General features: G+C 40.2%; 1 protein-coding gene and 1 pseudogene across 1 annotated transcript in view; one reads left to right on the forward strand and one right to left on the reverse strand.

Annotated features, from left to right (window-relative positions):
• Positions 1–22,393, reverse strand: part of LOC129459384 (zinc finger protein 85-like) — a 385,447-nt gene that overhangs the window by 120,477 nt on the left and 242,577 nt on the right.
• LOC129459387 (zinc finger protein 85-like) overlaps positions 17,688–22,393 on the forward strand; it is a 29,771-nt pseudogene continuing 25,065 nt past the window's right edge.

Genomic DNA, 22,393 nt, shown 5'->3' on the forward strand with positions numbered 1-22,393 from the left:
TACCCAGTGCTGGGATTGCTGGATCATCTGACAGTTCTTAAATTTTTTTGAGGAACTTTTATACTATTTTCTGTAACTGTTTATAAGTGCTCCCTTTTCTCCATATGCTTATGAATACTTGCTGTCTTTTTATTTTATGAGGGGAGACATTCTGACTGAAGTGACACATTACCACATTGTTGTTTTGATGTGCATTGTCTTTGTTTGTTTTTTCCTTAAGTAGGAATCTTTTTATTATTGTTTACTGATTTTATAAGTAACACGTTCTCATAGTAAGAAATTTAAACAATTTAGAGATGAGTATTGAATTTAAACAATTCAAAACTCCCATAAACATGTTCCTCAAAAAATCACTGTTTAAAATTTGGTGCATGTTTTTTGATTTTTTTTAATTGTATTTTTAGTTCCAGGATACATGTGCAGGATGTGCAGGTTTGCTACATGGGTAAATGTGTGCCTTGGTGGTTTGCTGCACAGACTATCCCATCACCTACATATTAAGCCCGGCATCCATTAGCTATTCTTCCTGATTCTCTCCCTCCTCCAATCCCCCCACCCTCTGACATGCCCAAGTTTGTGTTATTGCCCTTTCATGTGTCCACATGCTCTCATAATTCAGCTCCCACTTATAAGTGAAAATACTTAGTATTGGGTTTTCTGTTCCTGCATTAGTTTGCTAAGCATAATAGCCTCCAGCTCCATCCATGTCCCTGCAAAGGACAAGATCTCATTTCTTTTTATGGCTGCATAGTATTCCACAGTGTATATCTACCATATTTTCCTTATCCAGTCTATCATTGATGAGCATTTGGGTTGATTCCATGTCTTTGCTATTGTGAATAGCACTGCAGTGAACATACTTGTACATGTATATTTATAATAGAATGATTTATATTTCTTTGGGTGTATACCTAGTAATGGGATTGCTGGGTCAAATGGTATTTCTGTTTCTAGATATTTGAGGAATTGCCACACTGTCTTCCACAAAGGTTGAACTAATTTACATTCCCACTAACAGTGTAAAAATGTTCCTATTTCTCCACAGTCTCTCCAGCATCTGTTGTTTCTTGACTTGTTAATAATCACCATTCTGACTGGTGTGAGATGGTATCTCATTGTGGTTTTGATTTGTATTTCTCTAATAATCAGTCATGTTGAGCTTTTTTCATATGTTTATCGACTTGAGGTGCATTTTCCTGATGATTAGTGAAATTGAGCATTTTCTCATACATCTGTTAGCCATTTGCATGTCTTCTTTTGAGAAATGTCTGTCCAAGTCTTTGGCTCATTTGGAAATCAATGTTTTTGGGCTTGTTGTTGTTTGTGAGCTGTTTAAGGTCCTTATGTATTTTGGGTATTAGCCTTGTATCAGCATTATCACTTGCAAATATACTCTCTCACTCTGTAGGTTGTGTCTTTGCTCTGTTACTTATTTCCCTTGACATGCAGAAGCTTCTCAGTTGCATGTAGTGGCATTTGTCTATATTTGCTTTGGTTGCCTATGCTTTTGAAGTTTTATTCAAAAAGTCCTTGCCTAGACAAATGCCATGGAAATTTTTTCCTATGTTTTCTTCTAGTAGTTTCATAGCTTCACATCCAACATTTAAGACTTTGAGTTAATTGTCATATATGGTGAGAGGCAAGGGTATAGTTTTATTTTTCTGCAGGTGGATATCCAATTTTCCAAGCACCAATTATTAAAGAAGTTGTCCTTTTCTTATTATGTGTACATGGCACCTTTGTTCAAAAGTCAATTTGCTGGAGATGTGTGGATTTATTTGTGGGCTTTCTATTCTGTTCCATTGGCCTATGTGTCTACCATGTTGTTTTGGGCCTTAAAGTTTTGCAGTATGTTTTGAAGTCAGTTAGTGTGATGCCATCAGCTTTTTTTTTTATGATTGTCTGTGTGGTCATTTGTGGTTCTATACAAATTTTAGAATTTTTTTTCTATTTCTGTGGAGAATGTCATTGCCATTTTGATAAGGATGACTTTGAATCTGTAGTTTGCCTTGAGTAGTATGAACATTTTAGCAATATTAGTTTTTCTAATCCATGAACATGAGGTTTCTTTCTATTTATGCATGTTTATTTCTTTAATCAGTACTTTGCAGTTTTGATTATAGAAATGTCTCACTTCTTTGGTTAAATTTATTTCTAGGTGTTTTATTTTTTGGAGCTGTTGTAAATGACAATGTTTTGTTTTTTCAGAAAATTTGCTATTGATATGTAGAAACACTCTTGATTTCTGCATATTGATTTTTTATCATGCAATTTTACTGAATTTCTAGAACACAAAAGAGTTTACTCTTTATAAATAACTCTAAGAGAAATACATGAAAGAAAGATTTCCAAAACATCTCATTACCTAGTGGACATTAACATTCTCACAATGAGGAGATCCCCTGGTATCAGGGGAACTGGCCCCCAATATTTCAATGTAGGTTCTTTTCTATTTTCCCTAAGTGTCAGCCGGTCTGAGAAATAAAGAGAAAGAGTACAAAATAAATAAATTTTACAGCTAGGTCTCCAGGGGTGACATCACATGTCAGCAGTTTCTGTGATGTCCACCTGAGCTGCAAAGCCAGCCAGTTTTTATTAGCAATTTTCAAAGGGGAGGGAGTGTACGAATAGGGTGTGGGTCACAGAGATCACATGCTTTAAAGGCAATAAAATATCACAAGGCAAATGGGAGCAGAGCAAGATCACAAGGTTGGGGTGAAATTAGAATTACTAATGAGGTTCCATGTCCCACTGTGCATGCATTGTCATTGATAAACATCTTAACAGGAAACAGGGTTTAAGAGCAGAGAACTCGTCTGACTAGAATTTGCCAGGCTGGAATTTCCTAATCTTAGCAAGCCTGGGGGCACTGTAGGAGACCAGGGTGTATTTTATCCCTTATCTTCAACTGCATAAGACACTCCCAGAGTGGCCATTTTAGAGGCCTCCCCCTGGGAATGCATTCTTTTCCCAGGGCTGTTGAGAAAAAGAATTCAGTGATATTTCTCCTATTCACTTTTGCAAGAAAAGAAATATGACTCTGTTCTGCCCGGCCCCGCAGGTAGTCAGGCCTTATGGTTATCTCCCTTGCTTCCTGAAAATCACTGTTATCCTGTTCTTTTAGGATGCCCAGATTTCATATTGTTCAAACACACATGCTTTACAAACAATTCATACAGATAACACAATCATCACAGGGTCCTGAGGCGACATACATCCTCAGCTTATGAAGATGATGGGATTAAGAGATTAAAGTACAGACAGGTGAAGGAAATTATAAGAGTATTGATTGGGGAAGTGATAAATGTCCATGAAATCTTCACAATTTATATTCAGAGACTTCAGGAAAGACAGGTGTAAGAAATTATAAAAGTGTTAATTTGGGGAACTAATAAATGCCCATGAAATCTTCACAATTTATGTTCTTCTGCCGTGGCCTCAGCCGGTCCCTCCATTCAGGGTCCCTGACTTCCCACAACACCCTGGCCCAGAGTCAATGGAGAAAAGCCTTCTTGTCGATCTCACATCAGAAAACTCAGCTATATTATTCAAGTATTAATCAAAGGAAAGCAGAAGTGGCTAACCTAGGATCATACAGTGTAGACTTCAAAGCAAAGAAAGTTACCGGAGACTTAAAAGAATATGATATAATGATAAAAGAATCAATCTATCTAGAAGACATAATCTACAATATTTATGCACCAACAACACAGCAGCAAAATTAGGAAAGTGAAAAAGTGATAGTACTGAAAGGAGAATTAGATAAATACTATTCAGCAATAAAGAGACATGTATTTGATACACAAAAAAAACTTGGAAAAATCTTCAAGGAATTATGCTGAGTGGAAAAAAAGTCAGTCACAAAACTTTCTATATTTTCCTGGGAAGGTAAATTTATGAAAATAGAGAAGAAATTAGTGGTGGCAAAATATTAGGTCTAAAGTAAGTATGGTAGGCAACAGGGGAGTGGGTTTGGTTATGACAGGACAAGAGGAGATATTCTAGTGCTGGAACTGCCTACTATCTGAGTAATATCTACAAGATGGCAGAGATGGAAACACTGGACCATCCTTCCTCTGAAACACACACTGATCAGCAAAAATTAGCCTTCAAATTCTGTTGCTGAGAATTATAAATTAATTGAAATACTCCTGCACTCTAGGAGAACTAATAGAGTTTTTGTGGAGTCCTTGGGGTTTCTTTATATAAGATGATGGTGTCTGCAGAAAAGAACAATTTTGACCTCTTTTTTTTAAATCAATTCGGATGCTCTGAATTTGTGGATGTGAATATGTTCTTTATTATGTTGAGATATGTTCTACCTATACCTAATTTGGTGTTTAATTAATTAGTTAGCTGTGGTTTTGTTATATATGTTCTTTATTGTGTTGAAATATGCTCTTTCTATGCCTAATTTGTTGTTACTATGTTGAAATGTGTTCCTTCTATACCAGTTTGTTGAGGAAAGTTGATACGTTAAATTTTATCAATTATTTTTTTCTGCATCTATTGAGATGATCATATGTTTTCATCCTTCATTCTGTTTACATGATGAATCTCTTTTATTGGCTTGCATACTGGGGACTATCTTTCCATCTCTTAGATGAATTCCTGGATTTCTTAGCGCTTGCAAACGTACTTTTGCATATGGATCCTTGCAAAACTTGATGTTTCTATGGGAAGATGGTCACTGGACAGTCGCATTTTGCAAGTTGCTTCACCCCTTTCTCTCTTAAAGATTATTTCCAAAGATGCCCTTCTAAATTTTCTAGAAGTGATTCTCCCATCTCTGACATTGAGGGCTTTTAATGTTAAATATTTGTGTTCCAATGGATTTATGTTTTGGAAGATAAATTTCTCTTAGGCAAGGGAAAAGAAACAACCGTGGTGTTCATATAGAGGAAATGGGGGAGGACAGCCCTGCCACTGTTCTCAGGTGTCCAGGGCTAAATTTCCTTACTCTGAGCTCAGCTCACCCCACTCACACCTACTGGGAAGTGGACACAGAGGAAGGAGTTGGGGCTGTTCATCATTTGGAAGTCAAGGGGTGTTCTCAGGAGAGCAGAGGACATTCAGGAAGACTCAGGTCTGTTCTACCAACCAGGAAGCATTCATGCCAAATGAGCACCAACATGGCAGTTTTCAAGGTGTTTTCTGAGCATGAGTTTCCCAAGATGCTCAAATGAAATGCTACGCAAAGCTCCTGAAAACTGTGACTTCTCATCCTCTTCACAATAACACAATGGACATTTGCATTTTCTGAAACAATGTGACCTTGGGACTAACTTAGTGCGATTTATTAATATCCAAGCAGCTTGCATTTATAGAACATCTGGAAAACATTGTGTTTATGCATCTCAAATCTTAATTATAGTCCATGTTGCTTGCAACTCAGAAAAGTGGGTGAAGCATGTTTTCTGTCTCTGTCAGACCCCACCAGCCAGAAATGTATTGCCTCCTCTCTACCTTTCCAGGTGAAAGGAGTGGTGTATTTGCTACATACTCAGTGCCGTGCTCACTTCTGAAATGTACCTTCTGCTGTCTTTCTCAGTGTCAGGTCTCTGAAGGCCTGCCCTAAACTCTTTCTTTCCTATACAGCTAACTTTACCACTCAGTTAATCACTTCCTTTATACGGCCTTTCCCACTCCACATCCTGCCAACCTAGCCTCCCTCCTCCCCAGCCTGGATTGAGTGCCCTCCTCTATACTTATCTCTACCATTCAACAAATAAAAGTAAAGAGGTGCTTCTTTATCACTTGCTTGGTTCTAGGTACTTACATGTGCTCAATAAATACTTGGGAGTGAATCTCCAACTAGTATGTTTGCTCCATGAACAACAGTATTTTATTTTACCCAAAGTTACAGCTCTAGCACCATGTAAGCACAGAGTAACTGCCCAATAAATACATTTGATTGACAAATAATTATACATATTATGTACACATAAAACTCCCAATATTCTCATAAATAAAAATACTAGCTAGTTAAATAAATTAATTAGTACATTAATAGACATGATTGGGATAGGGGAAGGGGCTGTTTCAATCTAGTCCATACTTGAAGATTCACAAATATGGTGGAAACTAAACAACACACTTCCTTTAAATGCCTACAGTAAAAAAAAAAAAGAAAGACCTCCAGTCAATAACCTAACTTTATAACTGGAGTAATTAGAAAAAGAGTAACTAAACCAAAAGTTAGTAGAAGAAAGGATGTAATAAGATTAGAAATAAAATACAGATAGAAATAAAATAATGAAGACTAAAATAAAGGAGAGAATAGAAAAACAATAGAGAGAATTAAAAAACCAAAGGTTGACTCATTGAAAAAAATTGGAAAAATTGACAAATCTTTAGCCACACTGACAAAAACAAAAAATGAGATGACAGAAATAACTAAAGAGAAATAAAAGGGCAGATATGACTTACAATCCTTTAAGAAACAAAAAGAATTAAAAGAGAATACTATTAACAATTATAAGTCAATAAATTAGATAAACCTGATGAAACAAACAAATTTCCAGAAAATAAAAATCGTTGGAACAGCTCCGGTCTACAGCTCCCAGCGTAAGCGACGCAGAAGACAGGTGATTTCTGCATTTCCATCTGAGCCACCGCTGCTGACACCCAGGCAAACAGGGTCTGGAGTGGACCTCTAGAAAACTCCAACAGACATGCAGCTGAGGGTCCTGTCTGTTAGAAGGAAAACTAATGAACAGAAAGGACACCCACACCAAAAACCCATCTGTACATCACCATCATCAAAGACCAAAAGTAGAAAAAGCTACAAAGATGGGGAGAAAACAGAGCAGAAAAACTGGAAACTCTAAAAAGCAGAGCACCTCTCCTCCTCCAAAGGAACGCAGTTCCTCACCAGCAATGGAACAAAGCTGGACAGAGAATGACTTTGACGAGTTGAGAGAAGAAGGCTTCAGACGATCAAACTACTCCAAGCTACAGGAGGAAATTCAAACCAATGGCAAAGAAGTTAAAAATTTGGAAAAAAAATTAGACGAATGTATAACTAAAATGACCAATGCAGAGAAGTGCTTAAAGGAGCTGATAGAGCTGAAAGCCAAGTTTCGAGAACTACGTGAAGAATACAGAAGCCTCAGTAGCCGATGCGATCAACTGGAAGAAAGGGTATCAGTGATGGAAGATGAAATGAAAGAAATGAAGCAAGAAGGGAAGTTTAGAGAAAAAACAATAAAAAGAAACGAACAAAGCCTCCAAGAAATATGGGACTATGTGAAAAGACCAAACTTACGTCTGATTGGTGTACCTGAAAGTGACGGGGAGAACAGAACCAAGTTGGAAAACACTCTGCAAGATATTATCCAGGAGAACTTCCCCAATCTAGCAAGGCAGGCCAACATTCAGATTCAGGAAATACAGAGAATGCCACAAAGATACTCCTCGAGAAGAGCAACCCCAAGACACATAACTGTCAGATTCACCAAAGCTGAAATGAAGGAAAAAATGTTAAGGGCAGCCAGAGAGAAAGGTCGGGTTACACACAAAGGGAAGCCCATCAGACTAACAGCTGATCTCTCAGCAGAAACTCTACAAGCCAGAAGAGAGTGGGGGCCGATATTCAACATTCTTAAAGAAAAGAATTTTCAACGCAGAATTTCATATCTGCCAAACTAAGCTTCATAAGTGAAGGAGAAATAAAATACTTTACAGACAAGAAAATGCTGAGAGATTTTGTCACCACCAGGCCTGCCCTAAAAGAGCTCCTGAAGGAAGCACTAAACATGGAAAGGAACAACCAGTACCAGCCACTGCAAAAACATGCCAAATTGTAAAGACCATTGAGGCTAGGAAGAAACTGCATCAACTAACCAGCAAAATAACCAGCTAACATCATAATGACAGGATCAAATTCACACATAACAATATTAACTCTAAATGTAAATGGGCTAAATGCTCCAATTAAAAGACACAGACTGGCAAATTGGATAAGGAGTCAAGACCCATCAGTGTGCTGTATTCAGGAAACCCATCTCACGTGCAGAGACACACATAGACTCAAAATAAAGGGATGGAGGAAGATCTATCAAGCAAATGGAAAACAAAAAAAGGCAACGGTTGCAATCCTAGTCTCTGATAAAATAGACTTTAAACCAACAAAGATCAAAAGAGACAAAGAAGGCCATTACATAATGGTAAAGGGATCAATTCAACAAGAAGAGCGAACTATCCTAAATATATATGCACCCAATACAGGAGCACCCAGATTCATAAAGCAAGTCCTGAGTGACCTGCAAAGAGACTTAGACTCTCGCACAATAATAATGGGAGATTTTAACACCCCACTGTCAACATTAGACAGATCAACGAGACAGAAAGTTAACAAGGATACCCAGGAATTGAACTCAGCTCTGCACCAAGTGGACCTAATAGACATCTACAGAACTCTCCACCCCAAATCAATAGAATATACATTTTTTTCAGCACCACACCACACCTATTCCAAAATTGACCACATAGTTGGAAGTAAAGCACTCCTCAGCAAATGTAAAAGAACAGAAATTATAACAAACTGTCTCTCAGACCACAGTGCAATCAAACTAGAACTCAGGATTAAGAAACTCACTCAAAACCGCTCAACCACATGGAAACTGAACAACCTGCTCCTGAATGACTACTGGGTACATAAAGAAATGAAGGCAGAAATAAAGATGTTCTTTGAAACCAATGAGAACAAAGACACAACATACCAGAATCTCTGGGACACATTCAAAGCAGTGCGCAGAGGGAAATTTATAGCACTAAATGCCCACAAGAGAAAGCAGGAAAGATCCAAAATTGACACCCTAACATCATGTGGTCTTAAGACTAACCTTTGTTTTACTGCACGAGCTTAATTGCTTTCTACTCGGGAAGTCCACAATATCAATTACCCTCTAGTGGTGTTTACTCATGACTTTTGTCAATTAATATTTACTGAATAAATGCAAGTCTCGCTAACCGAGTGAAGCTGTGGCTGCTACTAAGTGGCCCAAATACTCAGCTGGACTGGCAAAGCAGAATATCTGTGTGTCATTGTATTTTTTTCATCCATTGTTGGGTCAGGGTCTGTGGGATAGACCTCCACACTGTTCTCTTATTGTAATTTTATACAGTAGTCCACCTTATCCAAAGGAGATGCATTCCAAGACCCCCAGTGGATGCCTGAAACCTCAGATAATATTGAGCCCTGTAAATACTGTGTGTGTGTGTGTGTGTGTGTGTATACACACATATATATGATAAAGTTTAATTTATGAATTAGGCATGGTAACAGATTAACAGCAATAACTCATCAGAAAACAGAAAATTTATACAATTATATAACAAAAATTATAACAATATGCCGGCATCACTACACTTGCACTTTAGGGCCATCATGAAGTAAAACAAAGGGTACTTGAACACAAACACTGCAAAACCATGACAGTGGATCTGATAGCCAAGACAGCTACTAAGTGACTAGCAGGTGGGTAGCATATACAGCCTGGGTATGGTGGACACAGGGTGATTCATGTCCCTGTAGGGATGGCGTAGGACTGTGCCATGTCACCATAGTACTCAGAATAGCATCCAATTTAAAACTTATGTTTTTTTATTTCTGGAATTTCCTATTTAATAGTTTTGAACTGCAGGCAACCTTAGGTAACTGAAACTGTGGAAAGCAAAGCCTCATGTAAGGAACGACCTGTTATAAGCCTTCACACTGGCTTACACCATATGAAGAGTCCTCATACTATACTTTCTTTTTTTTTTTTTTTTTTTGAGATGGAATCTCGCTCTATTGCCCAGGCTGGAGTGCAGTGGCGCAATCTCGGCTCACTGCAAGCTCCGCCTCCCAGGTTCACGCCATTCTCCTGCCTCAGCCTCTCCGAGTAGCTGGGACTACAGGCGCCCGCCACCACGCCCAGCTAATTTTTTGTATTTTTGTAGAGACGGGGTTTCACTGTGGTCTCAATCTCCTGACCTTGTGATCCGCCTGCCTCGGCCTCCCAAAGTGCTGGGATTACAAGCGTGAGCCACCGCGCCCGGCCACTATACTTTCTTTTAAAATTTTTTCAGATATGTCTAGTTCCTTTGCCTGTTTATTCAAATTTTGAAATAAGGTTATTTAGGACTAAAACACGTCATTGGGATTTTGACAGGAATTCCAATAAACCTATAAATCACTCCGATGAGAACTAACATATTTACTATGTTGAGTCCCTTCAATCCATCAAGAAACCATATATCTTCAATTATTTCAGTATTATTTTCTTTCTTTCATCAGTATTTTGTAATTTTCAGCACAAAGGTACAATATGTATTTTGTTTAATTTATACCAAAATATTTCATTTTCTATGGAGTGATTATTAGTAGTGTTTTTTTCTGATTTTTTTAAAATTATACTTTAAGTTCTGGGGTATATGTGCAGAATGTGCAGTTTTGTTATATAGGTATACACATGCCATGGTGGTTTTGTTATATAGGTATACGCATGCCATGGTGGTCAACCCGTCACCCACATTAGGTATTTATCTTAATGCTATCCCTCCCCTTGCCCCCCTCCCCACAACAGGCCCTGGTGTGTGATGTTTCCCTCCCTGTGTCCATGTGTTCTCATTGTTCAACTCCCGCTTATGAGTGAGAACATGCGGTGTTTGGCTTTCTGTTCTTGTGTTAGTTTACTGAGAATAATGGTTTCCAACTTCATCCATGTCCCTGCAAAGGACAGGAACTCATCCTTTTTTATGGCTGCATAGTATTCCATGAATATATGTACCAAATTTTCTTTATCCAGTCTATCACTGATGTATATTTGGGTTGGTTCCAAGTCTGCTATTGTGATAGTGCTGCAATAAACATATGTGTGCATTTGTAGTAGAATGATTTATAATCCTTCAGGTATATACCCAGTGATGGGATTGCTTGGTCAAATGGTATTACTAGTTCTAGATTTTTGAGGAATTGCCACACTGTCATCCACAATGGTTGAACTAATTTACACTCCCACCAACAGTGTAAAAGTATTCCTATTTCTCCATATCTACTCCAACATCTGTTGTTTCCTAACTTTTTAATGTTCACCATTCTAACTGGAGTAACATGGTATCTTATGGGGGTTTTGATTTGCATTTCTCTAATGACCAGTGATGATGAGCATTTTTTCATGTTTGTTGGCTGCATAAATGTCTTCTTTTGACAAGTGTCTATTCACATCCTTTGCCCACTTTTTGATGGGGTTGTTTGTTTTTTTCTTCTAAATTTGTTTAAATTATTTGTAGATTCTAGATATTAGCCCTTTGTCAGATGGATAGAATGCAAAAATTTTTTCCCATCCTGTAGGTTGCCTGTTCACTCTGATGAGAGTTTATTTTGCTGTGCAGAAATTCTTTAGTTTAATTAGATCCCATTTGTCAATTTTGACTTTTGTGGCCGCTGCTTTTGGTGTTTTAGACATGAAGTATTTGCCCATGCCTGTGTCCTGAATGGTATTGCCTAGGTTTTCTTCTAGGATTTTTATGGTTTTAGGTCTTACTTTAAGTCTTTAAGCTATCTTGAGTTAACTTTTGTATAAGGTGTTAGGAAGAGAACCAGTTTCAGTTTTCTGCATATGGCTAGCCAGCTTTTCCAACACCATTTATTTTATTTATTTATTTTTTTATTTTTATTTTTTTTTTTAATTTTTCAGATGGAGTTTCACTTTTATGTTTTTTTTTTTTGAGATGGAGTCTCGCTCTGTCGCCCAGGCTGGAGTGCAGTGGTGTGATCTGGGCTCACTGCAAGCTCCATCTCCCAGGTTCACGCCATTCTCCTGCCTCAGCCTCCCAAGTAGCTGGGACTACAGGTGCCCGCCACCATGCCCAGCTAATTTTTAGTATTTTTAGTACAGACAGGGTTTCACCGTGTTAGCCAGGATGATCTCGATCTCCTGACCTTGTGATCCACCCACCTCGGCCTCCCAAAGTGCTGGGATTACAGGCGTGAGCCACCGCGCCCGGCCCTCAGATGGAGTTTCACTCTTGTTGCCCAGGCTGGAGTGCAATGGCATGATCTTGGCTCACTGCAACCTCCACCTCCCAGTTTCAAGTGATTCTCCTGCCTCAGCCTCCCAACTAGCTGGGATTACAGGCATGTGCCACCACGCCTGGCTAATTTTGTATTTTTAGTAGACATGGGGTTTCTCCATGTTGGTCAGGCTGGTCTCGAACTCCTGACCTCAGGTGATCTGCCTGCCTTGGCCTGCCAAAGTGCTCAGATTACAAGCATGAGCCACTGCGTCCAGCCTCCAACACCATTTATTACATAGGGAATCCTTTTCCCATTGCTTGTATCAGGTTTGTCAAAGATCAGATGGTTGTAAATGTGTGGTGTTATTTCTGAGGCCTCTCTTCTGTTCCATTGGTCTATACATCTGTTTTGAATTCTGAGTTTCCACTTTACAAATCCCACAGTTCTGCTATTTCACAGTAAGATTTGACACTAAATAAGTACATTTTTGATGGTGACAGAGTGATATCAATGTCTAAAATTTTGGTCTATCTCTCAAAATTGAGAAGATGATGAAAAGAAAGAAATTGTTGAATTAATTATACCATCAAGCTGCACCCTTTCACATTTAATTTTGGTCAATAGGTATTTTTCTGAAATACTAAACTGAAAACAAACTGAACATATTAGTAGACTGTACCTATTCTTATACTAACCACTGTGTTTTGGCCAATAACAACTGTTGAAACCATGTTCAAATAAGGCAAATCTCAAGCTATAACAATCTAGCTGTTTCTGTACCTTACTTCCATTTTCTGTATGTTGTTTTGCTTTTTCTGTCCATAAATCTTTTACCACTATGTGGCTATGCTGGAGTCTCTCTGACCCTACTCTGGATCCACAGGCTGCCCAATTTGCACATTACACTTTGCTCAATTAAACTCTGTTAAATTTAATTTCTCTTAAGTTTTTTTCTTTTAAAAGTTTTCAAATTTTTTCTGTGATCAAAAATAAATTATGTGTTTTGGGGCTTTGATTTTCTTTCTTTTTTTTTCTTTTTTTTTTTTTTTGAGATGGAGTCTCGGTCCATTGCCTGGGCTGGAGTGTAATGGCACGATCTCAGCTCCCTGCAATCTCCACCTCCTAGGTTCAAGCGATTCTTCCACCTTAGCCTCCAAGTAGCTGGGATTACAGGCACCTGCCATCATGCCTGGATAATTTTTGTATTTTTGTAGAGGTGGGGCTTCACCATGTTGACGAGGCTGGTCTCAAACTCCTAACCTCAGATGATCTGCCCGCCTTGGCCTCCAAAAACGCTGGGATTACAGGCATGAACTACCACACCTGGCCTGGACTTTGATTTTCCAAGCTCATCCTTCAGCTATTTTCCTAAATTATCCCATGTTCGGTCAAAATGCTTCTGTAGGTTTTTGCTTTGTTTTGTTTTTACAGCGTCTTATTCTATCATGCCAGATGTAATGTAGTGGTGTAACCAATCATTGCTCACTGTTGCCTTAACCTTCCAGGCTCAAGCAATCCTCCTGCCTCAACCACCTGAGTAGCTGGGACTACAGGCATGCAATACCATGCCTGGCTAATTTTTAAATTTTATTTTCATGGTCACAGGATAATACTATGTTGTCCAGTGTTGCAGAACAGGCCCCCAAATCTGGCCATAAACTGGCCACAAAACTGGCCCTAAGCAAAATCTCTGCAGCACTGTGACATGTTTATGATGGCCATGATGCCCATGCTGCAAGACTGTGGGTTTACCAGAATGAGGGCAAGGAACACCTGGCCCACCCAGGGTGGAAAACCATGTAAAGGCATTCTTAAACCACAAACAATAGCATGAGCGATTTGTGCCTTAAGGACATGCTCCTGCTGCAGATAACTAGCCCAACTCATCCCTCTATTTTGGCCCATCCCTTTATTTCCTGTAAGGAATATTTTTAGTTAATCTATAATCTATAGAAACAATGCTTATCACTAGCTTGCTGTCAATAAATATGTGGGTAAATCTCTGTTTGAGGCTCTTGGCTCTGAAGGCTGTGAGGCCCCTGATTTCCTACTCCACATGCTCTGTATTTCTGTGTGTGTGTCTTTAATTCCTCTAGCACTGCTGGGTTAGAGTCTCCACCACCGAACTGGTCTCGGCAGCCCAGGCTGCACTTGAACTCTTAAACTCAAGTGATTTTTCATCTCGGCCTCTTAAAGTGGTAGGATTACAGGTGTAAGCCACTGTGTGCCTCTGCAATTTCTTGAGAGGATTATTCCCACGTGTTTTATGGGCACAAATCTAAAAGAAATCTGGCTTCTATTCTTTCTCCAGGATTTCAGTGATCTGTGGCAGCCAATAGTTTAATCTATGAAGGTACTTGAACTTTGGAGTTAGACAGAATTGATCCTGAGTCTCAGCCCAGCCACTTGAATGTTTTTGTTTTTATTTTGTAATGCTGCCATCTCCCTGAATAAAACCCATGTTAGCCTGCTGGAGGATAAGATACCATGAGGAGGAGAAGCAAGGTGCTCCTGTTGACATCCTGACATCCCCAGAAGCAGAAGCTCACCATCATAAGCACAGCTGCCTAGTCCTCAAGTAGCTGATTATACATGTCTGAAGGAACACTACTGAGACCAGAAGAATGGCCCCACAGCCCAGCCTAAATTGCTGACCATTCCAATTTTGAGCTAATAAGTTTTGGATAGTTTGTTATGCTGCAATAGCTAACTAATACATGCACTCAGTGCAGATAAGATTCCAGTATTCAATGACAGGTTGATTACTAGTTACAGTCTAATAGTGGGAACCCAAAAGGTATTGATTTTTTTCCCCAGATTTTAAGTAGTATGACTTGCAACAGAATGTTCAGTAATGCAGAAATACATGTAGACATGTATGCATGTAATTGGTCCTTATACTCACACAGCTCCCACACCACAGGAAAAAACCGATGACCACAGCCTGAAAATTAGGGCCAACACCAAATAGCAAAGTAAGTTTGTCTTTAGCCGGGCACGGTGGCTCATGCCTGTAATCCCAGCACTTTGGGAGGCCAAGGAAGGTGGACCACGAGGTCAGGAGATTGAGACCATCCTGGCTAACATGGTGAAACTCTGCCTCTACTAAAAAGAAATTACAAAAAGTAGCCAGGCATGGTGGCGGGCGCCAGTAGTCCCAGCTACTTGGGAGGCTGTGGCAGGAGAATGGCATGAACCCAGGAGGCGGAGCTTGCAGTGAGCCAAGATCACACCACTGAACTCCAGCCTGGGCACAGAGTGAGACTCCATCTCAAAAAAAAAAAAAGAAACAAAAAACAAAAGTTTGCCTTTAATCTATTTTCTTCATGTCTAAACATTAAAGGTCAAGACTGTGGACAGATTTGAAGACATGGAGTTTTCTTCTAATGTAGCCCTATCATTCTTTTGTTTTGTTTTGTTTTAAGACAGAGTCTTGCTCTGTTGCCCAGGCTGGAGTGTAGTAGCATTATCTTGGCTGACTGCAACCTCTGCCTCCCAGATTCTGGCGATTCTCCTGCCTCAGCCTCCTGAGTAGCTTGGGATTAAAGTCACCCACCACCACTCATGGCTAATTTTTGTGTTTTTAGTAGAGACAGGGTTTCACCATATTGGCCAGGCTGGTCTCGAACTCCTGACTTTGTGTTCCACCCGCCTCAGCCTCCCAAAGTGCTGGGATTACAGGCTTGAGCCACTGCGCCTGGTGGCCCTATCATTCTTTGTTCACTGTACGATCTTTAGAAGAAAGGTGGGCAACAGGTGGCCAGCAGTGGTCTACCTGTGGTGATTTTATTCTTGATGCCTTCTGGTCTTCCTATGGCCACTATCTGTTCCACTCTCAGAAAAGCAAAGAGACATTTGTAGAGAGAGGCTGTCCCCTCACCACTGGCAGAAAATGGATGTTCAGACCCTTCACCTTCCTGACGTCAGAGCTGACACGTTCAATACAATAGCTATTGGCCATGTGTGGTCGGCTGCTGGGTGCCTGGAATGTCGCTGCAATTTGCTAGAAACTAAATTGCAATTTGCTAGAAAGGTAAAATACACAGTTTCAAAGATATAGTTCCAAATATATACGTATTTCATTAATCATTACATATTGCTCATATATTACAATGATAATATTTTGGATATATTGGGTTAATTACATTGTTACAACGAATTTCACCTGTTTCTTCTTCTTTTTTTTTTTTTTTTTTTGAGGAGTCTCGCTGGGTCACCCAGGCTGGAGTGCAGTGGCGTGATCTCGGCTCGCTGCAAGCTCCGCCTCCCGGGTTCACGCCATTCTCCTGCCTCAGCCTCTCTGAGTAGCTGGGACTAGAGGTGCCTGCCACCACGCCCAGCTAATTTTTGTATTTTTAGTAGAGACAGGGTTTCACCGTGGTCTCGATCTCCTGACCTCGTGATCTGCCCGCCTCGGCCTCCCAAAGTGCTGGGATTACAAGCGTGAGCCACCGCGCCTGGCCTCTTCTTCTTTTTTAAATTTTGTTGTTTTTGAGATGGAGTCTTGCTCTGTCGCCCAGGCTGGAGTGCAATGGCGTGATCTTGGCTCACCTCAACCTCTGCCTCCTGGGTTTAAGTGATTCTTCTGCCTCAGCCTCTCTAGTAGCTAGGATTACAGGCACCTGCCATTATACCCAGCTAATTTTTGTATTTTTGTAGAGACGGGGTTTCACCATGCTGGCTACGCTGGTCTTGCACTCCTGACCTTGGGTGATCCGCCTGCCTCGGCCTCCCAAAGTGCTGGGATAACAGGCATGAGACACTGCACCCGGCTTTCTTTTCTTTCACTTTTATTTTCTTTCTTCTCTTCACTTTTCTTTCTTCTTCTTCCTTCCTTCCTTCTTTCCTTCCTTCCCTCTTTCCTTCTCTCTTTCTCTCTCTCTTTCACTCTTTCTTTCTCTCTCTCTCTTTCTCTCTTCTTTTTTTCTTGAGATGGAGTTTCACGCTTGTTGACCAGGCTGGAGTGTGCAGTGGGGCGATCTTGGCTCACTGCAACCTCCGCCTCCCTCCACCTCCCGGGTTCAAGCGATTCTCTTGCCTCAGCCTCCCGAGTAGCTGGGATAACAGGCGTCCACCACCACGCCTGGCTAATTTTTTGTATTTTTAGTAGAGACAGGGTTTCATCATGTTGGCCAGGCTGGTCTCAAACTCCTGACCTCAGGTGATCCACCCGCCTCGGCCTCCCAAAGTGCTGGGATTACAAGCGTGAGCCACTGCGCCCGGCCCTTCTTTATTTTTAAAGTCTGGCTACTAGAAAATTTAAAGTTCACATGTGGCTCACATGTTATTTCAGAAGACTGGCTCCTTTTAAAAATCTCAGGCTGCTAGTTCAAAGGACTAGGAGCCAGGAAGTTCATAAGAGCTGAAATTTTAAAATAATTCTTTTTTTAAATTTGTGAATAGCCATGTATTATTTATAAGTGCTTATGACCTTATACACAAGGTTAAGGGAAAATACCCTCTAAGGTGGGCCTGGCTCAGCCCAGGGAAGAAACCCTGCCTGATAAGGCTGCAGCCTAGGCTGTCACTCTTTCTTCACTTCGACCAGCATTTGGTCATATCTTACTCAGGGCCTGAAGGGGTGGGTCCTTAAGCCTTATCCAATCAGAGACGCAGAGCTGGGAACCGTCCAATCAGGCACACAGCTGGAGCGGCGAGGACGGCTTCCGGAATGTGGCTGGGCCATTGTTTCTCGCTGCTGCTGGAGCTCCACGTCTCCCCTTCACTGCTCTGTGTCCTCAGCGTATGTGGCTTCATGACCTGAAGATATTGGGAAATCCATAGCTAAGACGCCAGGGCTCCCTGAAAGGCTAGAAATGGTGAGAGTTCTGGGTCCCACATCACCAGAGAGGGGAAGGGGTTGCTTGGAACAGGTAGGAAGTGGCTGTGGCGGGACTCAGGCCTCCCCGCAGTCAGCTCCACAATCTGCGCCCTAAGTTCTCCTTGCCCAGCTCGGCCTCAGTCTCCTTCAGCTGTAAGTTGGCGGCTGCACTGACAGCCGGGGCCCTGGGCGTCCTGTCTCCTCCTTGCACTGTGACTGTGCCCTGCCTGGAGCCGTCTCTGGCAGTTCTGCACCCGCAGCGCAGCGTCTCTCTCAGATTGTGCAGGGACCACCGGAGGGTCATCAGGGGAGAATCCTGACTTGGGATGCGGGTTCATGAATGAGAAGAGCTTTGGTCCGTGGGGTTCCCAGTTCCTGTTTTCTCCTATTAAAAATTTATGGGAGTCACTGCAAAAATATTAAAGAATGTAATCAAGGAGTGGTTCTAGAATTGTAGAGCACCCAGGTATGGTTTGTAGTTTGTGGTCTGTGGGAAAGGCTTGAAGGAAAGTCTTTTATAAAATGCGTGGAGAAGAAACCAAATTTAGTAATTGGTTAGGTACAGTTACGTGGTTTCTTAATTTGTGCATCAAAGGTGAAAATTTCCTGGTTAGGTAATCAGAGTTTAATTGGCAGTTCATAGTTGCTGAAGCCTGAATTTTGTTTCTCTGAATGTAGTAATTAAAAATAATGCACCTGAGTCAGATTTTTTTTTTTTTAAAGTGAGAATCTGGGGACTAGAAATACCTCAGTCTAATTGCCTGCCACTTAATTATTTTCACACTCCACAGGGAACTGATTTTCTGCTGCATTTTTCACCTGGGTCCCAAGCAGCGTCTTGGAACCCATCCCGCATTTCTCCAGCCTCACTCTGGCTTGCAGTAAGATAATTCCAGTTTCTTCTGACCTTCCCAAATGCCAGCTTTTCCTCCCTAATTCACATTATCGCCTATTTGTCTTTTAGTGTACTTTTTTATACCATATTTTAATTAATTTTTTGGCAAAGCATTAAATGGTTAAATGGTGCATTTAAGGAGATTTGTTATCTGTTTGTAAATATCTCCCATGAAAATAAAGCAAATAATAATACCCTGACATTGTATTGTAGTAAATCTCTGTGTCTCTTTTACTTTTGTCTAGGCACAGAGATGTTACCAGAATGTTTTTGGGTCAGAGTTCTCCTTTGGTAAATTTATGGGGTGATGTGTCCTCAGCCACCCTTTGGTTTTTTCCTGGTCTTGGGTTTCAGTACTATCTGGGGATAAACCAAGATAACTGCCATGGTTATGTTAGCTAGAGTGTCCATTGGATCTCAGCTTCTGGTTTATTTTCTCCCATAAGATGACCTGAGGTATGGAGTGTATCCTCTGAAGGGAGCAAGTGGATATTCTGGGGCTGAGGGGCATCTTCCGGTGTACTCTTATTTTGAAACGGTAACCCTTTGAAATGTTAAAATTGCCTTCACTCAATCAGGCTTCCATTTCTTGGAGACAAATTGTTGATCAGCCAATCAGATGCTGGTAATGAGGGGAAAACACAGAAATAATTTCTGCCCCCCTGGATTCTCTAAGGGGGCAGAAAAATAGTGAAATAAATATAGTAAAAGAAAAAGAGTAAAAAAAAAAAAAAAAAGTGAAAAATTTGTGGCCAAAAAAATAGTATCCCAAAAGACAAACAACAAGAACAAAAACAAAACTGACTCCAGTGAGATGGTGTAAGATCTTGCAAAGTAAAATGCAACTGGGACAGTCACCGAGAAATAGTGCAGTGTCTCCTCAATGGGTGGTTCTTGAGCATGCAAGTGAGCAGGAGTGGGTGGAAGAATCTCTCAAGTGATTGAATGGCCTGACTTGAAACATGAGTCACACACATCTGTTATTTATTTTTTATTTTTTATTTTTATTTTTTTGAGATGTAGTCTCGCACTGTCGCCCAGGCTGGAGTGCTATGGCCTGATCTCAGCTCACTGCAAGCTGTGCCTCCTGGGTTCATGCCATTCTCCTGTCTCAGCCTCCCAAGTAGCAGGGACTACAGGCGCCCGACACCATACCCGGCTAATTTTTTATATTTTTAGTAGAGACAGGGTTTCACCATGTTTGCCAGGCTGGTCTCAATCTCCTGACCTCGTGATCCATCCGCCTCGGCCTCCCAAAGTGCTGGGATTACAGGCATGAGCCACCGCGCCCGGCCCACATCTGTTATTTAACCAGCACTGCCACTCCTGGATTTGTCACCTTGAAGAGATTTGTTCACTTATTTTGACCTCAGTTTTTTAGCTGTAAATTGCATTATATTAGTAGGGCTTGAAAAAGTAGAAAAATATTTACAAAGGGCATAAAAGATGTGGGTTTCAAAAAAATTAATATCTAATCATATATGTCATTTGTTAAAAATTCTCACATACCTTTTTCTTTCCCAGAGTGAGTTTACGAATTTTCTCAGGTGTGTTTTTTTATAGCTGGGTGATTTCAAACAGAATTTCAAGGCTTAGCTTTTAGAATGCTGCCAAGAAAAAGAAGAGAAAAAATCTCTATTTCATTTTTGCTGTAGAAAATGAATACATTTCCATGAGAAAATGTGGTAGATAATTGGTGAGTTACATAGATTCATAAAAACATCAGTTCCTTTTTTTGCAAGGTAAATTTTTGACAGTGAATATCTCTGTTCAAATTCTGTTATCTTGATTTGTGAGTTTCATGCTAAATATTATGAGATGAAACTTGGTACTGCCTAGAAGTGTTTTCATATGACTCATTGTTTACTGCATGATTTTTAGTGGAATTAATAGAACAAGACATTGATTTTCTGAAAGAAATAGATACGTTTGCTTTTCTTATTAAAGTATACAATATAAGCACCTTGGCTGGGTGCGGTGGCTCATGCCTGTAATCCCAGCACTTTGGGAGTCCGAGGAGGGTAGATCACGAGGTCAAGAGATCAAGACCATCCTGACCAACATGGTGAAACCCCCTCTGTACTAAAAATAGAAAAATTAGCTGGGCATGGTGGCACGCACCTGTAGTCCCAGCTACTCAGGAGGCTGAGGAAGGAGAATGGCTTAAACCTAAGAGGTTGAGGTTGTAGTGAGCCAAGATCATACCACCGCACTCCAGCCTGGTGACAGAGAGAGACTCCGTCTCAAAAAAAAAAAAAAATGTAAGCACCTTAAAATTTTTTTCCCATGTATGAACACTATGTTTCAGTAATTTTGCTGAATTTTTTAAATACTTAATTTCAAAAACCAAATGAGTAACTCTAACATGAAAATTAAAGGTTGAGCTCAGTAACTCAGAGCTAAGGTTAATATTGAGCCTGCAAAAGGAGTTTATTAAAGGCCTAGTTAGTTTTTTCTGGAGAGCCTCTCCTGCAGGTGTTCTAGCCTGCTCACTCCAGTCATGGAAGAAACCTTTCTGCTGACAGAAGCTACAGAGTCCTGGAAAGCTACAGGCAGATGCAGTTAAGGTTAAGGTAAAAGGGCACAGGGAGGGTCATACTGACCATGTAGTTGTTATTGTACATCAGGGATGCTACTGATTTAGTATCCTGAAACTTTGCTGAAGTTGTTTATTAGTTTAAAGAGCTTTCCTGCTGAGACTAGGGTTTTGAAGATACAGAATCTTGTCATCTGCACACAGCAATAGTTTGACTTCCTCTCTTCCTGTCTGAATGCCTTTTATTTCTATCTCTTCCCTGATTGTTCTGTCCAAGACTTTCAATTCTATGTTGAACAAGAGTTTTGAAGAAAAGCATTCTTATCTTGTGCCAGTTTTCATGAAGGAATGCGTCCAGCTTGTGTTCATTTTGTATGTTGGCTGTAAGTTTGTCATACTTAGATGACTCATTATTTTGATGTATGTACCTCCAATGCCTAGTTTTTTGAAAGTTTTAAACATGAAGGATGGTAAATTTTATTGCAAGCTTTTTTAACATCTACTGAAATAACCCTATGGTTTTTGTCTTTAGTTCTGTTTACTTGTGGAGTAACATTTATTAATTGTATGTTGAACCAACCTTTTATTTCAGAGATACAGCCAAGTTGATCATAGTGGATTAGCTTTTTGATGTTCTCCTGGATTTGGTTTTCCAGTATTTTGTTGAGGATACTTTCATCAATGTTCATTAAAAATATTGGCCTCAAGTTTTCTATTTTTTTGTTTTATATTTGCCAAATTTTCATATCAGGATAATGCTATTTTTATATAATGGGTTGGAAAGAAGTCCCTTTTTCTCAGTATTTTGAAATAATCTTAGTAGAAGTGGTACCAGCTCTTATTTTACATCTGGTAGAATTCAGCTGTAAATTTGTCTGATTCTTTGTTTTATTTTTGCTGGGCAGGCTATTTATTTATTTTATTTTATTTTTTGAGACAGAGTCTCACTCTGTCACCTAGGCTGGAGTGCAGTGGCACAATCTCAGCTCACTGCAACCTCCACCTCCTGAGTTCAAGCAATTCTGTGCTTCAGCCACCTGAGTAGCTTGAATTACAAGCATGCACCACCACACCCAGCTAATTTTTGTATTTTTAATAGAGATGGGGTTTCACAGTGTTGGCCAGGCTGTTCACTGT

Source organism: Symphalangus syndactylus, chromosome 13, assembly GCF_028878055.3.
Source record: "Symphalangus syndactylus isolate Jambi chromosome 13, NHGRI_mSymSyn1-v2.1_pri, whole genome shotgun sequence".
In the NCBI taxonomy this organism is placed as follows: domain Eukaryota; kingdom Metazoa; phylum Chordata; class Mammalia; order Primates; family Hylobatidae; genus Symphalangus; species Symphalangus syndactylus.